The following is an 18,841-nucleotide window of genomic DNA, read 5'->3' as shown; positions in this document are numbered from 1 at the left end:
GACCATATCTTGATATCGCTCTAATAGCAGAGTAAATCTTTTTTTATATCCTTTTTTTTTTGCCTCAGAAGAGATGCCGGGAAAAGAAGTCGACAAATACGACCCAAGGTGGAGGGTATATTAGATTCAGCCCGGCCGAACTTAGCACGCTTTTACTTGTTTATATTTTTTATGGAATCTCTGTTTATAAAGTTTTTGTCAGAATATCTCATGTTTATCCTTCTAGCTAAAGGATTAACTTCACCTTTATTTGCTTATTCCTAATATTTAAAATCGATAACAGCCATTTATCGAAATTGACTTGGTCAGTTACTTACCTCAAAGCCAGTAAATGTGAACACATATTTTCAAAACATTAACAAAGTGGCAACGTTTATTTTACTCTCTTCCTTAGGCGCTCAGTTATGTCGCTCTTAACACACAAGAGTTGATTTGGAACATAGCTCAAGCAAAGAGACTAACACAATGTTTTTTCTGAGAGCTTGCGGAAGAGAGTAGAGAATAAACGAACGACAATCAATTAGAGAGCTAAGTCTTATGTGTGTTAACTTATCCCCAACAATTTGTACGGGCTTTCTGTTGGGCTACCAGCAAGCCATACACTCAGCCAGCCATCCAGCCAGCCAGCGGGGAGAGAACTGTGTACCCATCTCAGTGAGTTAGTGAGTGTGTGTGTGTGTGGTTTTTTGTTATTTAGCCGACTTTTCCGGTCTGCGTGTCCTGGTCTTTTATGTGTGTTCGGAACAACGGCAGAGCTAAACGTTACATCAGTCGTGTTACTAATGTCGTTGTCGTGTGTTCACGTTCTTTAGTGGCGCGGGTATACAAGCACATCACACGTAGCGTATCGTAGCGCACACGTAACGCAGCAATGGGATTTTCTATATTAAAGCAAAAATATAATATATAAAAATGAAATATATATAAAATAATAACAACAGAAAAGGAAGCAACAACAATAAATCACATGAATGAAAAAAAAGATAAGGAATGTTAAGATAAGAAAGAAAGAAAAACGTCAAACGCATAAAGTCCCAAAAGTTTTGGGGGAAAAAAGTGATTTAAAGTGAAGAAGGAAGTCCATCAACGTTTTGCCAGCCAGCCAAGAAGTGAAGTCTTCGCAATAGGCAAAGCCTACTTGAAAGTAGTGAAAGAAAAAAGAAAATCGCTTAAATACAAAAAAAACCCACACACACACAAGAGTAAAATCCAAACAATAGCAAAGCAACAAATAGCCTTTGCTACAAACGTGAAATAAAGATTGAAAAAAATTTATGTATTAAAGTAAGGCATGGTGTTTAAGAATTCCTCTTTCATTTACTAAAGTTTAGTCGAAGTCGAAAAATCAAAACAAAGTCATTAACAAGAAATCCTAGTTAAGTCCTTTACAACAAAACAAAAAAAAGAGAAACGAAACGAAAAAATTCAAAAGCGACCATTGTCAAAACTAAGCCATTTATAATTAATGATAAATCTTTGTTCGTTCGATTCAAATATATAAAAGATCAATGTCCTTTGCAGCAATTTGCCAGGGTGTAATATGAATGAAATCTATTCAAATAAGTACAAACACCCAAATATTCGTACATAACGCCATACTGATACCAAGTGAAATAACACAACTTGTTTTACAATTCAAAATAACATCAGAGCTATACCAAGTAGCATACATGTGTGAAAAGTGCGTAAATGTGTTTTCATCTGCTTGAGTGTGTATGTGAATGTGTTTAACTCGACGTTATAATTAAGTAATTAATTATACATTAATGTATAATTATCTTTAAGCCATATGCATTATTAAGGATATTAATTAAGGATACTTTTCGCTTTTTCGCACGCATCCCACAAATCAACTTCAACAACGCAAATTGTAATGGTAAGTAGCCCCTTTTAGCAGGTTTGATTGTGTGTGTGGGTTTGTTTTTTTGTAACTTTGTTTTTGTTCTAGGCTTTCCTTTCCTTCGACCCATTTGGGAAAAGGACGATATATGTTTACCCTTCTTCCTGTGCATTATTCAAAAGGAGTTACCATTGACCACAATGTGGGCAAGATTTGGAAAGAGGGTCCAAATTAAAAAGTTTGATGTTTGGGTTATTTTTTTGTGTAGCATTACCAGGAATATGCGTTTGTTGTTATCATAGGTCCACACAAGAGTGTGTGAGAGTAGATTGTTTGTTTATAGGGGATTTTTTTTTCTGGCGTTGATCTCGTCTAGGAAGTATGCTGTGTATATTTTTGGTATTAGAATAAAGAAAATTTTAAATAATAAATAGGCAGAAACAAAGTTAGGTTTGTTTCCAGAGAAAGTTCCAATGTTTTACTACAGTTATCAATATAAAACGGTTTACTGTGCAAAAGTCAATCTACTTACAGACATACAGAGATAAATCGATTCGGTATCATTAGATGGTCCTATGAATAAGTGCGTTATTGAGTACCCAGGTCTTTGTTAGTATGTTCGTTCTTCGATCTCAATACAAAATTTTCATCAAGTTCATTTTCTTTAGCATGTTTAGACCGTGGTCTCCCAATGATGATTCCGTAAAATTATGGTTTATTAAAGAGAGAAGCGGCTCACACATATCACTGATTGCGGCCCCTTTTGCTAGAGGGTGCTAAGCACACCCTAGATTTTTCTTTGGTATTAACGGATGTTAGCTTTTCCGACTTTTTATTTGTTTACGAAACCCGTTCACATACTTTACAAGAGGTACCTTCTATAGTTCGGTACTAGAGAATACAAAAACAAATATTAATTATCGAAAATCGCTTTATTGTTTTTCAAAATATTACCCATTACACTTTTGCATGCGTTTGAACCAATTGTCGAAGCAATTTTGCCACTCTGATTGAGGTGTCTTCAAAACATGCATTCTGAATGCATCAACCGCTTCTTCAGGTGTCAAAAAACGAAAAAGAAGTCATTGGGTGCCAGGTCATGACTATACGGCGTATAACTCATCAAATCGATGTTTTGAGTGCTCAAAAACGCAGTTGTTTCAGCCGATGTGTGAGAGCTCGCACTGTCGTGGTGAAGAGTGATCCGTCTACGGCGGTTTATTTTCCTGATTTCTTGAAAGACAACTGGCTAACAAATGATTGTGTACCACTCAAAATTGACTGTTCTGCGTTGTTCTAGTGGTACTATTGCGACATATCAAGTTTTTCCGAAAGAACAGGCGATCATTTCATTGTCAAATCAAATTGCCAAATCTGGACTGTACGGCGTATGACTCATCAAATCGATGTTTTGAGTGCTCAAAGATGCAGTTGTTTGAGCCCATGTCTGAGAGCTCGCACTGTCGTGGTGAAGAGTGATCCGTCTACGGCAGTTGATTTTCCTGATTTCTTGGAAGACAACTGGCTAACAAATGATTGTGTATCACTCAAAATTGACTGTTCGGCGTTGTTCTAGTGGTACTATTGCGATATATCAAGTTTTTCCGAAAGAACAGGCGATCATTTGCTTGAAAGTGCCTCGTGCGCTGATACGCATAAATCCACGATTCATCACCTGTCACGATGTCATAGACGTGTTTCTTAGCACCGTGCTCGTATTTTAGGAGTATTTCTTTCGACCAATCGACAAGAGACTTTTTATTTGAGCGATTGTCAAATTGTATGGGAACCAATACGAACATATTTTTTATACCCATCCCCACAGGATGGGGATATACTACCCATGTCCGTCCGTCTGTCTGTCGAAATCACGTTAGCGGTCGAAGGCTTAAAGCCAGCCGCTTGAAACTTTGCACAGATACTTAATATCGATGTAGGTCATTGGGGACTACAAATGGGCCATATCGGTTCAGATTTAGATATAGGTCCCATCTAAACCGATCACCCGATATGACTTCCTGAGCCCCTGAAAGCCGTAATTTTGTCCGATTTAGCTGACATGTTGCACGTAGTGTTCTGTTATGCCTTCTGACAACTTGTCAAGTTCAATCCAAATCGGTCCATAACCTAATATACCTCCCATACAAACCAATGTACCGATTTGACTTCTTGAGCTCTTACAAATTGCAATTTTTTCCAATTTAGATGAAATTGATGATGTGGTGTTTTGATATATGATTTTCAACAACTGTGGCAAGTACGGTCCAAATCGGTCTATAACCTGATACAGCTCCCATATAAACCGATTTCTCGATTTGACTTCTTGAGTCCATACAAGCTGCAAATTTTTGTTCGATTTGACTGAAATTTTGCTCGCAATGTTTTTTACGAACTCCAATAAATGTGCCAAATACTGTCTAAGTCAGTCTCTAACCTGATATAGGTCTCATGTAATCCGGTCCCACGACCGGTTCCTTGAAACTTTATTTTTTATTGATTTGACAGAAATTTGGTATGAAGAAAAATATATGCCGTTCAACTATATTTATTTTGTATACATTTTTATCAGACTCCATGGTTATGGGTTTCCAAGATTCGGCCCGGCCGAACTTAGCACGCTTTTACTTGCTAAGGTTGTAGAAGTCACAATTTTGTCCAAACTTTACAAGATTTTCTGTTAGGAATTTTATTTGACCTCCCAGTAAGTGAACAAAATTTCATCGAAATCGGCCCAGATGTCCAGATTTGGAATGTTCATGGCCAAAATTTGCAATTATTTTTTATTATTTATCGAAATTTGTTGCAGTGAAATGTTTGGACCCTTCGACAATCGTTTTTTTCGTTATGCTCTAGATTGAATCATAGTTTGATATAGCTCTATACAGATCGATCACCCAAATAAACTTTATGGTTTTATCCAAGTTCTTGGATATTCCTACCGAACTTTATGTGCTCTTAACTTAAAATTTTATTTTTCGAGGTTACTTTTTAGTTTTTAAAGCGCACAACAAGCCGATTACAGGCTTAGGTGTATGTCCATAGTGGCATGGGGCGGATTAACATCCGCACCCTCTTTTCAACCCAATCTAACCTAATGCGCTCTTAGTTAGGTTAGGTTGAGTAGGATTGTGGTACTCCAGAAAAAAGGGAAGAGAGAGAAGATGTGTGCCCTCGGACTAGAGGTTATACTCGAACAAAAGACAGTCAGAAGGAATGAAGAACCCGAGCAGGAGGTGAAGAAATGTCCATCCCCAGGCAAGCATGGATGTAGCTATGCTGAAGCTAATGGGACTCCCCCGTCGGAACCATCCTTTTCCTTCAACAAATCTCAGGAGACCTACCAGAGGTACTTCCGAAAGTTCATCCATATCATAGAAGAAACGGCTGCCCAGAAAGGAGAGCCTATGTTCCTGTAGATCCGGACAAGAACACAGCAAGTGCTCAATAGTCTCCTATTCATCCTCGTCGATACAATTTCTACAGAAGTCATTGTGTGGTATCCCCATGCCCGCCGCCATGCGGCCTATAGCTTAGTGTCCGGTTATGACCTCTGTCAAGGTACTCTTCATCCTCTTATCGAGCTCCAGCCACTTCCTCGTCCTCCTCCGGTTGAAGACAGGCCATAGCGCCTTCGCAGTCCGGCAACCATCTACCGAGTCCCACCTCGCCACCGACGTCTCTACTCGGTGTTCCTATTCTTTCCTCTACTGTGTTCAGTAGCTCGACAAATGGCACTTAGCCAAAACCGATGACTGGTCCGCTCGGAGCAGATGAAACCCTCTTCTGGCGCACTCGTACGTCCTCTTATTTCCTGGAATCCCCTCATGCCCAGAAACCTATGTCAGCGTCACACTGTGCTCCCGGAGCCTATCCAGGTATTCCAAACAGTCCGCCACGCATCTCGACCTCACCATCCTCGTCCCTAAGGCCTTGAGCGCCACCACACTGTCCACATAAATTCTGAGTTTCGAAGGCGGTAAGTCTTTCTCTTGCGGCCACTGCAATGGCACAGACCTCTGCCTGAAAGACCGTACACTCGTCTGGCAATTTCAGGAGACATACTGATATTGAGTGCATCATAGTAGACCACCAATCCAGTCGCTGACTCCATCTTGGAGCCATCTGTGTAGGTCGAGGTCTCATTCTCTTCGAGTACAGAATTCGCTTTCCATTCGTCCCTCTCAGGAAGTCGAAACGCAAATTCCCTCACTCCAGACGGCACTGGTGTCAGGTAGTGGGAGATCCTCCTACTCTACTCTTCGCATCCATAACTGTGGCCGCAACCATCCTCCTTCAGCATGCCGAGCTCCCTTAGCCTAAGCGCGAAACTGGCGGCGAAGTTCCGAATATATGCCTCAATGGGCTGCATATCCAGGATCGCCTTCAAGCCGGCCTACTGTGCGGATCTCGATACTGGTGTCAGGTAGTTTGATATCCTCCCCAGTCTACCCTCCGCATCCATAACACCCAGAATCGAACTGTGGCCGCAACCATCCTCCTTCAGCATGCCGAGCTGTCTCAGCCTAAGCGCGAACCTGCCGGTGCAGTTCCGAATATAGGCCTCAATGGGCAGAATATCCAGCATCGCCTCCAAGCCGTCCTACTGTGCGCATCTCAGTGCCCCTGTGATTCCGACGCAGGCCAGTCTCAGGACCTTCGCTCTTAGGGCCAGGTGACTGAGTGACCGCCCCATCTCTCAAAACAGCCCCCAAAACGGTTATGTTCCTCGACTATGGAAATATGGGGCAGTAGACTGTAATTGCAAATTTTGCCGAAGTTCCGAATGTAGGCCGCAAAGGGCTGCATATCCAGCATCAACTTCAGTCCGGCCTGCTGTGAGGATCTCAACACTGGTGTCAGGTATTTAAAGATCCTCCCCAGTCTACCCTCGGCATCCATAACAAACAAAATCGAACTGTGACCGCAACCATCCTCCTTCAGCATGCCGAGCTCCCTCAGCCTAAGCGCGAACCTGCCGGTGCAGTTCCGAATATAGGCCTCAATAGGCAGCATATCCAGCATCGCCCCCAAGCCGGCCTACTGTGCGCATCTCAGTGCCCCTGTGATTCCGACGTAGGCCAGTCTCAGGACCTTCGCTCTTAGGGCCAAGTGACTAAGTGGCCGCCCCATCTCTCAAAATAGCCCCCAAAACGGTTATGTTTCTCGACTATGGAAATATAGGGCTCAAATGAAAGGTGATGGGAGTAGACTGCAATAGCAAATTTTGCCCATTAACATTCCACTAAGGAACAGGGGCAAACTTCTCACCTATTAATGAGTGAGCTCAATGATAAGGGGCCTCCTTTGCCACAATGCGACACCTCTTTGGAGAGAAGTTTTACATGGCACAGTACCTCACAAAAGTGGCCAGCATTAGGAGGGGAAAGCCACCGTTGAAATTTTTTTCTGATGGTCCGTCAGGATTCGAACCCAGACGTTCCGCGTCATAGGCGGGCATGCTAACCTCTGCGCTACGGTGGCCTCCTGGGTGTAGACTACGAATGTCATATCAACATACGGGACCAACTGTCTACCGACGTCCCACCCGCAAATAGCAGGTATTTGCTCACCATGACAATTTGGGTCTTAAAGAGAGCGAAGCTCGATATTGATAGTTTTTAGGGCCCATACCCCAAACCGTACATATTTACTGACTTTTGCAGTAAGGGGTTTAAATAAAAGGTATTTGAGATAAGCAAACATATTTGATATCCAATTTTGGGGCCAATGAGGCAATATGAGGTTCAAATAAATGATATTTGAGAGTAGAACAGTTTGCTGATATATTTCCAGGGCTAAGTGTTGGGGTGACCACCTCACTCACTAAAACACCCCTAAATCGGACATATTTACCGACCATGTCAATGTGGGGCTCAAGTAAAAGGTATTGGGGAGTAGAGCACGAAATTGATACCCACTTTCGAAACCAATATTCTGGGTTCTTACCATTTTCCCAAAAAAAAAAAATTTTTTTTTAAGGTAGAGCACGATGCTAATATTTTTTCATGGCTAAGTGTCTGGGGGACCACCTCACCCCACTGAACATTCCTAAATTGCACATACATACCTACCGATCCCGGCAATTTGGGGCTCAAATGAAAAGTATTTGGGAGTAGGACACGAAATTCATACCCACTTACGGGACTACGTTTCTGGGGGTCCCACTACCAAAATCCATATGAGAATATCGGGTTCCGAAAAATCTTTTGAAATAAGTCTTTAACATCCAAACTTAAATGACCATTAACCCTCTGAGCAAATTCATAGACGAATAATGATTATATGGAAATCAGATAAAGGCATTTATTGGGTTGCCCAAAAAGTAATTGCGGATTTTTTAAAAGAAAGTAAATGCATTTTTAATAAATCTTAAAATGAACTTTAATCAAATATACTTTTTTTACACTTTTTTTCTAAAGCAAGCTAAAAGTAACAGCTGATAACTGACAGAAGAAAGAATGCCATTACAGAGTCACAAGCTGTGAAAAAATTTGTCAACGCCGACTATATGAAAAATCCGCAATTACTTTTTGGGCAACCCAATATATTGTTTAACGGTTTCTCAAGCTATATACACATACTATTTTCGTAGCATGGCATTTCACTCAAAACTCTTTAATTGGCAAAAATAAATATTCAAAGGATAATTTTGTTCCATATAAAGTAAAATAAGGCGCAGCGGAGCGGGCCCTGTCCAGCTAGTATAAGATAAAGTTATGAAAAACTTCTTTCTCAGTGTTGCTGCTCTCTTATAATTATTTACAGAAAGTCTTAGGCCTTTGCATACCGTAAAGGCCATTGGTAACTGCTCTGTGCATAGGCATTAAACATCCTTAACCTGGCTCATAACATTTTCATGTAATACTTAAAATATATTTTAGCCAGCCACAACATTTTATGGATGCCCAGTATTTGTATTTGCTCTTGCCATTCTAACATATAAATAACAACCCTCGCAAAAGGAAAAAAGAAAACGACAAATTCCCACACAAAAACACCAACACACCCACACACCCACACACTCATTTGTGCACGTTTCTTTTTTTTTAGCTTTTGCTAGAATGAAATATGTTTGCTCTATTGCTGGGGGGCATTTTCTCGGTCACTTCTCTATACAAAAGAAAAATATGTTTATTTGGATTTGATTTTGGACCTTTCTCTACTATGCAACACATTAGAACAAGCATTTGGGGGTGGGGGAGGGCAAAAAGGCAGGAATCCAGAAGGGAGAACAAATGCCTACGGCATGAATTACTGTTTCCGAGAAAGCATTTATATTTCGACATCAAGGATTACCAGGCGCCGTTTTTAAAAGTCTTTTGTTGCTCCTTCTCCAACATTGTTTTTTGGGTTTAGAGTATTATTTTTTTTCCTTTTCACTTTTTACACTGTGTGTTGTCCAAACAACACACAGATAATATTTGTTTTCATTTTGAGCCAACAACCAAAGAACATCGAATGGTTTGAATCCATTTATGGTTATCTGTCATGGCTATGAGATTCTCCAGCATGCTTGTTGGACAGTGAATGTGATATCGCAGCAGTCTAGCAAGCACTGAGTTGGTAATCCACCCACCACCTTCCTTGCTACCCCTCGCTCAGCATATGTAAGCCAATATGAAGCAGTTGTCAAGATAAATCTCAAAATCACTTGAAACGAGGTGATTTGATGCATGGCATCAGTTTCGATTAGACTTTATGTGGATTTCTTTGTAATGACAGATGGGATTATTATCGTATGAGTGGTAAAGCAGGTGATTGCCTTGTTTCAGGGTTTTTTTTTTTCTTCTTTCAATATAAATGTGTAGGAATGCTTTGTTGAACATTTCTTTTCAACAAAGCATTAGAAGGAAATATAAAATTTCGAAACTTTATCTATTGTTGGGAAATATTGTTTGTTTGTTTTTTTTCGCAAAATAAAAAGCAAATTTGAAAATTAATACCCATTTACTATTCAATGGCAATTTTTCCTCCTGGAAACAAGATTTAGTTTTGTCCTTGATTGAGGCATTCATATTGTCATTGAACTTTAAATGTATTGTGTAAGAATGATAAAAATAATTCAGGATTTTGTGGAAATTTTTTCATATCCTTCAAAACCTAAGATACACATATAAGGGATTTGTTGTTAATAAGTCTTAGAATTTTAAGCTTACCATCATAGATTTTGAAAAAAAAAAAAATCATTTTGGTATAGCATGTGTCACATCTGTATAGGCTTGACATGGTGTATTTATGTGGAATTTTATTTTGATACAGAAACCAAACAGACAAGACAAATGGGGCAATTGTTTGAAATGTTTTTTCATTAAAATAAACTCGAACCAAAAATGAAGATTAACAATTCTTATCGGAAAATCGGTTTATATGAAAGCTACCTAAGTTTCTTAAAACAATATTTGGCATGGATATCGATTGAAATACCACCACATGGCTAACAAGTAAAAAGGCATTAAATTCAGCCGGGCCGAACTTTGGATGTTGGGTATCCAAAGTTCGGCCCGGCTGAACTTTGGATACCCAATACCTGGGGTATATATGTTAACCACCTTTCGTCAAAATCCGATGGAAAATGCATACCTTATGCCCCATATCAGCTATATCGAAATATGTTCCGATTTGGACTAAATACTAATAAGTACAAGTCATTATTCAATTGTGTTTTGATCTTTTAAGTAGCTAAATCCAAAAATAAACCGATCTGAACCATATATAACACGGATGTCAAAAAGCCTAACGAAAGTCACTGTGTCATATTTCGGCGAAATCGGATTATTAATGCGCTTTTTATGGGGCCAAGACTTTAAATCGAGGTATCAGTCTATATGGCAGCTATATACAAATCTGCACCAATTTGGGCCATGTTGCACAAAAATGTGGAAGAGCCTAACACAACTTACTGTTCCAAATTTCGGCTAAATCGGACAAAAAATGCGCCTTTTATCCGCCCAAAACCTTAAATCAAGAGATCGGTCTATATGACATCTATATCCAAATCTGGACCGATCTGTGCCATATTTCAGAAGTCTGTCGAGTGGCCTAACGCAACTCACTGTCCCAACTTGCGGCGACATCGTACAATAGATGCGCCTTTTATGGGCCCAAAACCTTGAATCGAGAGATTGCTTCATATGGCAGCTATATCCAAATCTGGACCTATTTCGGTCCAATTGAAGTTTGATGTCGAAGGGCCGAAAACAACTCACTGTCCCATATTTTGGCAAAATATGACAATAAATGTGCCTTTTATGGGCGCAAGACCCTAAATCGAGAGATCGGATTAAAGGGCCGAACACAACTCACTGTCCCAAATTTTTGCAAAATATGTCAATAAATGCACCTTTTATGGGCGCAAGACTTTAAATCGAGAGATCTGTCTATATGACAGCTATATCCAAATCTGGACCTATCTGGAGCGAATTGAAGAAGGATGTCGAGGGACCTACCGCAATTCACTGTCCCATATTTTGGACAAATCGGACAATAAATGCGCCTTTTATGGGCGCAAGACCTTAATTCGAGAGATTGGTCTATATGGCAGCTATATCTAAATCTGGACCGATCTGGGCCAAATTGGTGAAGGATGTCGAAGGGCCTAATACAACTCACTGTCCCAAATTTCAGCAAAATCGGATAATTAATGTGGCTTTAGGGGCCTAAGACCCTAAATCGGCGGATCGGTCTATATGGGGGCTATATCAAGATATAGTCCGATGTAGCCCATCTTCGAACTTAACCTGCCTATGGAGAAAAACAGAATCTGTGCAAAGATTCAACTCAATATCTCTATTTTTAAAGACTGTAGAGTGATTTCAACAGACAGACGGACGGACATGGCTGGATCGTCTTAGATTTTTACGCTGATCAAGAATATATATACTTTATAGGGTCGGAAATGGATGGATGGACATAATGAATATAGCCCCATCCTTCGCTGATGGGTATAGAAATTCAAAATTTCAAGTAAATTGGGAATCAAGTAAAAGCGTGCTAAGTTCGGCTGGGCCGAATCTTATATTGGACTCATCATAAGTTTTTATACCCTCCACCATAAGATGGGGGGTATACTAATTTCGTCATTCTGTTTGTAACTACTCGAAATATTCGTCTGAGACCCCATAAAGTATATATATTCTTGATCGTCGTGACATTTTATGTCGATCTAGCCATGTCCGTCCGTCTGTCCGTCCGTCCGTCCGTCCGTCCGTCTGTCTGTCGAAAGCACGCTAACTTCCAAAGGAGTAAAGCTAGCCGCTTGAAATTTTGCACAAATACTTCTTATTAGTGTAGGTTGGTTGGTATTGTAAATGGGCCATATCGGTCCATGTTTTGATATAGCTGCCATATAAACCGAGCCTCTAGTGTGCGGAATTCTTATCCGATTGGAATGAAATTTTGCACGACGTGTTTTGTTATGATATCCAATAACTGTGCCAAGTATGGTTTAAATCGGTCCATAACCTGATATAGCTGCCATATAAACCGATCTTGGGTCTTGACTTCTTGAGCCTCTAGCGTGCGCAATTCTTATCCGATCAGAATGAAATTTTGCACGCCGTGTTTTGTTATGATATACAACAACTGTGCCAAGTATGGTTCAAATCGGTCCATAACCTGATATAGCTGCCATATAAACCGATCTTGGGTCTTGACTTCTTGAGCCTCTAGCGTGCGCAATTCTTATCCGATCAGAATGAAATTTCGCACGACGTGTTTTGTTATGATACCCAAAAAATGTGCCAAGTATGGTTTAAATCGGTCCATAACCTGATATAGCTGCCATATAAACCGATCTTGGGTCTTGACTTCTTGAGCCTCTAGAGTGCACAATTCTTATCCGATTTCAATGAATTTTTGCACGAAGTATTTTGTTATGATATTCAACAACTGTGCCAAGTATGTTTGAAGTCGGTCCATAACCTGATATAGCTGTCATATAAACAGATCTGGGAATTTGACTTCTTGAGCTTCTAGAGGGCGCAATTCCTATCCGATTTGGCTGAAATGTTGCATGAAGTATTTTATTTTTACTTTCAACAACTGTGTCAAATAAGGTTCAAATCGGTTCATAACCTGATATAGCTGCCATATAAACCGATCTGGGATCTTGACTTCTTGACCCCTAGAGGTCGCAATTATTATCCGATATGCCTGAAATTTTGTACGATGGATCCTCTCGTGACCATCAACAAACGTGTTTATTATAGTCTGAATCGGTCTATAGCCCGATACAGTTCCCATATAAATCGTTCTCTCTATTTTACTTCGTGAGCCCCAATGGGCGCAATTCTTATACGAATTGGCTGAAATTTTACACAGGTCTCCAACATATAATTTAATTGTGGTCCGAACCGGACCATATCTTGTTATCGCTCTAATAGCAGAGAAAAACTTTTCTTATATCCTTTTTTTGCCTAAGAAGAGATGCCGGGAAAAGAAGTCGACAAATGCGATCCATGGTGGAGGGTGTATAAGATTCGGCCCGGCCGAACTTAGCACGCTTTTACTTGTTATAGCTGAGTACGAACGGCGCGCCGTAGTGCGACACCTCTTTGGAGAGAAGTTTTTACATGGCATAGTACCTCACAAAATGTTGCCAGCATGAGAAGGGGAAAACCACCGGTGGAAATTTTTTCAGATGATCTTGCCAGGATTCGAAACCAATCATTTAGTGTCAAAGGCGGACATGCTAACCTTAACGCTACGGTATCAAATAAATTCTTTATTTCTCTGAAAGTACGTTCGTTGCCATTATGTATGGAACTCGATTTATTTTGCATAGCCACCACAGGTACGCTTGCAGAAGTCTTGACGTTGAAGCCAATTTTTGACGGTTTTCAAGCATAAGTCGGCCCATACTGACGCAATTTCGCATTAGATATTCGTACAAAGTTCATCAATCGTCAGTGGCTTGTTGACATAGACTTGATGTAAGCCCACAGGAATTAGTATAACGTCGTCAAATCGCCTCTTTTTTAATTAATTTTGATGATGAGTCATGGAGTTGTTGTTGTTGTCGTAGCAGTGTGTTATACACTGAGTCGGCAGCCCTTGCCGATAAAGAACTCCATCGGGTCAATTTGGTACGTACAACTGGCTGTCATGGAGTACGTATGTATTGCTGTCTAACCAATAAGGCATATTCTAAATATTGACGAAGCCATTCAGCCAAAAATGAACCTCATCACTAAATTGGAGGTAGCGCTCTTAACGTTGAGGCCACTAACTCCGAATTTCGTTAGTAAATTTTAATAATTTCGTTGTTGTCTTGTATACCTTTCCATCGTGTAATGGCAAACCTTACTGAAGAGAAATGTCGAAACAATCAGCAAAAAATATGGCTTCGATTGCTGTCCATATCGGTCTACTTTTGAACCCTCTACCATGATTCGCATTTCTCAAGTTCTTTGCCTGATATCTATTGATAGGCAAACAAAGGATAATGGGCAAGAATGGCCTTGCTATTGAAGCTATATTCCGTTATGAACCGATTGTGGCCATATTTGATTTGTCTGTTGGAGACCAAAGTGGAATTTGTGTTACAAAAGTGAAAGTCATTTTAAACCAGTAAGAAAAGGCAAAAGTTGGGCGGTGCCGACTGTATAATACCCTACTCCTACCATATAAGTACATTTTGGGAGCTATATCCAATTCTGAACCAAATTTGTTGGACCGCAGCGGTTGGTTTCAGATGCGCTATTAAACAATCCGTATCAAATTTCAAGGAAATATTTTCAAACTGTAGCAACTACGGTTGACAAATGACAACATTATTGCAATATTTCTCAAAACCGGACAAACATGCATATTGGAGTTATATCTAAATCTGAACCGATTTCTATGAAATTCAATATTAATGTCGTCGAACATACATGTGGGAGCTAAAGCCAAATCTGAGCCGATTTTCTCCAATTCCAATAGGGACTCGTCTCCAGGCCGAAATACATGCCTGTAATAAGTTTGAAGACTATCGGATGAAAAGTGCGTCCAGTAGTTGGTACACAAATTAACATTAACAGATGGACCGTTAGACGGACTGACAGACGGACATAGCTAAATTGTATCAGAAAGTGATTCTGAATCGATCGGTATACTTATCAATGGGTCTATCTCTCTTCCTTCTGAGTGTTACAGACAAATGCACTAAATTATAATACCCTGTACCAAAGTAGTGGTATAGGGTATAACAATTTCAGCTATTTCGGATAAGAATTGGGTCCTTAATTAGATCAAGAAATTAAATTGAGAGATTTGTTGGGAGATATAGTTTATGGACAGATTCGGATGATATTTAACAATTATTTTTAAGATCGTAGAAGAAGTTGTTGTGCCACCTAGTGGCTCAAAACGTCATAATCCATAGTCGGTTTATATGGGAACTATATCAGGTCATAAACCGATTTGAATTTCGCTTGTCGCAGTTATTAAAATTTGGAATATATTGAGTTGCCCAAAAAGTAAATGCGGATTTTTCATATAGTCGGCGTTGACAAATTTTTTCACAGCTTGTGACTCTGTAATTGCATTCTTTCTTCTGTCAGTTATCAGCTGTTACTTTTAGCTTGCTTTAGAAAAAAAGTGTAAAAAAAGTATATTTGATTAAAGTTCATTCTAAGTTTTATTAAAAATGCATTTACTTTCTTTTAAAAAATCCGCAATTACTTTTTACTTATGTTAAGTTTTCCGACATCCGTGTCTTATATGGTTCAGATCTGTCTATATTTGGATATAGCTGCCAAAAAGAATTACATTTTGTTTTAAAAAATTGAACAAAGACTTGTACTTTTTAATGGGTCTATCTCTCGCTTTCTTCTGGACGTAACAAAATAAGTAAAATGGCGTCCGGGCCGAACTCGGGCTAAAAAAAAAAAAAAAATAAGAAGCCTATATTTCGAAAAAATATTTCAAATCAATGTTTCATTAAATGTAATTTTAAATAATTTTGCCCTATCTCGTCTTAAGTAAATTTCGAAAATGATTTTTCACAAGGTATATGTAATTTTGGTAAAATGTCTTTTCTTTAAGGCAATGATTCCTTGACATTTCCTATCAGGAAATGAGACATTAAATGATATTTTGTGCAAACCTTAAGCTATGTCAACTTTCTGAAAATGAACTATTCCTCAGGATGTTGCTCATTTGAGTTTAAGATCCCAAAATCTCTAAAAGCACAAAATAAAGTTTCCTTAAAAATGCTTTCAAAAAAAAGTTACAAATAAAGTATAATGGGGTCAACTCTTTCGATTCCTCCTCTCTTCTCAAGTTTACCTTTTGCTTTGATTAATAAATGGTATTCAATCAAACTAAGCTCCTCTACAAATTGACTTTGCGTGTATGCCATACGAAATGGCATTTTAACCATTATCAGCCACATCACTGGAGTGGAATTGTATGGAAAAGGCCATTGAGACCGCAATAAGCCAACCGACAAACCAAAAGCAGCAAGAACCAAGAAACCTGTTTCACAAGCTTAAACTCTCTAAAATGACCCATTTTAGCGTTAAGCCCTAGACCACCAAGTCTTTAATTACTTTAATTAATTTAGAGTCAACAAAAGTTTACGACCAGCAAGCCACTTAAAAGCCACAAAAGAACCAACTAAATGCTTTTACTCGCCGCACTTCAAGTGATTATGTCTTGTGCCAAGGCCTAAACCGAACTAGCCATTCGGTAAGCAGTCAAACGCCCAACCGACCAACCTTCCCTGACAGGCAAGAAAATTCAAAGGACATTTTAAAAGGACTGTGAATAAATCCCTTCAAAAACACATGTCCTTCTAATGAAAGTTTTTGCTAAATGACAAACGCACACCAGCACCAGCCCTAACGCACTTACCCACATACAAACGCAAAACCTTATGAGAACAATGGCCACAGTGGCAAAAAACAAAGGCAAAGTTAAAAGTGGCAAACTAGATTAATTCCTAAACAGAAATTATGGGAGAGAGAGAGAGAGAAAGAACCATCATAGAATTTCAGTCCTAAGGCGTTTCATAAAGTGACCTTTATCTACTGCTAATGGTTGGCATTCGTTTATGCCATTTTTGTGTTGGCAGCTTTATCTCTCTCTCTCACTCTGTCTTCTCAGAATTGGCATATTTGCCTCTAATTTTTGTTCGTAGTCTTTGCACATTAATTATCCATTCAGATAAATATGTCTGCCTTTAGGCCCCCGGCCATGTATGACAAGGCCCATTTATAAGACACTCTATAATGTACCGAAATTAATTAAACATCTGTGGTGAGTGAATTGGTCAAATGAACCAAAAAGCACAGCGAAGCTATACGAGTGCACAAAACAAAAAAAAAAAGCACAGAAACCGGATGTTTGTTCTATGCGAGTGTGTGGGTCACTGCTTTGTCATGCATGAAAGCCACGAAATGTCAAAGCCAATTGCCACAAAATGCCATCATGACTCGCTAGAGAGCCAGAGAAAGAGCATTTTTACCCACCAATGTTTGAGAGGTGGTGGGGGAAACAATTTTTAAATATTTAAAAATTTACAATTTGTTTTTCATGCACATGCACAATGAAATTTAATGAATGTCCTCTGCCATCCCCAGATTGATATTATGAAAATGTAGATCTACCATAAAAAATTAACTCATTAAGAAATAATGAAAAGACAATTTGTCAAATGTCTGCTTGCAAAGGAAATCGTATTGACTTCAGACAATCTTTGATAAGCCAATCACACAGTACATTTTTTGCAACAAAATGTACAACAGAAATATCTGAAAACTTCTGGGAATAAATTAAGAGTAATGGTGTCTTGGAGAGATTTATCAAAGTCCAAAGGGGAAATGGCAATTGAGCTTCTTCTCTACAATACAATGAGGCAATGTACAAGGGGTCGTATGAGTGTCGCTTACGGAATTGAAAATACTCATACGCTATGGCGTACAAAATTTTTCTGCATGATTATTTTACCTACCACCGAAGGATGGGGGTATATTCATTTTGTCATTCTGTTTGCAACTCATCGAAATATCCATTTCCGACCCTATAATGAATATATATTCTTGATCAGCGTAAAAATCTGAGAAAATCTAGATATGTCCGTCCGTCTGTCCATCTGTCTGCTGAAATCACTCTACAGTCTTTAAAAATAGAGATATTGAGCTGAAACTTTGAACAAATTCTTTTTTTGTCTATAAGCAGGTTAAGTTCGAAGATGGGCTATATCGGACTATATCTTGATATAGCCCCCATATAGACTGATCCGGCGGTTTAGGGTCTTAGGGCAATAAAAGCCACATTTATTATCCGATTTTCTGAAATTTGGGACAGTGAGGTGCTTTGGGCCCTTCAACATCTTTCGTTAATTTGCACCGGATCGGTCCAGATTTGGTTATAGCTGTCATATAGACCGATCCTCCGATTTAGGGTCTTAGGCCCATAAACGCCACATTTATTATCCGATTTTGCTGAAATTTGGGAGAGTGCGTTAGGCCCTTCAACATCCTTCTTCAATTTGGTCTTAATCGGACCAGATTTGGATATAGCTGCCATATAGACCGATCCCTCGATTTAAGATTTTGGTCCCATAAAAGGCGCATTTATTGTCCGATTTTGCTAAAATTCGGGACAGTGAGTTGTGTTAGGCCCTTCAACATCTTTCTTTAATTTGACATTAATCGGACCAGATTTGGATATAGCTGCCATATAGACCGATCCCTCGATTTAAGATTTTGGTCCCATAAAAGGCGCATTTATTGTCCGATGTCGCCGGAATTTGGGACAGTGAGTTAAGTTATGACCCTTGCTATACTTCTGCAATATGGCACAGATCGGTCCTGATTTGGATATATCTGTCATATAGACCGATCTCTCGGTTTTAGGTTTTGGGGCCATAAAAGGCGCATTTATTGTCCAATGTTGCCGAAATTTAAGGCAGTGAGTTGTGTTGGGTCCTTCGATATCCTCCATCAATTTCAATCTGATCGGTCCAGATTTAGATATAGCTGCCATATAGACCGATCCCTCGATTAAAGATTTTGG

At 39.4% G+C, this 18,841-nt stretch overlaps 1 protein-coding gene across 3 annotated transcripts in view; it reads left to right on the top strand.

Moving 5' to 3' along the window:
- Positions 1–18,841, top strand: part of LOC106091405 (hemicentin-2) — an 844,000-nt gene that overhangs the window by 167,222 nt on the left and 657,937 nt on the right. Inside the window, exon 1 of one of the 3 annotated variants that reach the window (XM_059361548.1) lies at positions 758–1,876. The exons of the other annotated variants lie outside the window; for them this stretch is intronic. The gene's annotated coding sequence lies outside the window, so the exon portion shown is untranslated. Of the gene's footprint in view, positions 1–757; positions 1,877–18,841 lie in introns of those variants that run through there. 3 annotated transcript variants of the gene reach the window in all.

Source organism: Stomoxys calcitrans, chromosome 2 (genome assembly GCF_963082655.1).
Source record: "Stomoxys calcitrans chromosome 2, idStoCalc2.1, whole genome shotgun sequence".
NCBI classification, from domain to species: Eukaryota; Metazoa; Arthropoda; class Insecta; order Diptera; family Muscidae; genus Stomoxys; species Stomoxys calcitrans.
This window is presented reverse-complemented; position numbering and strand designations above follow the sequence as displayed.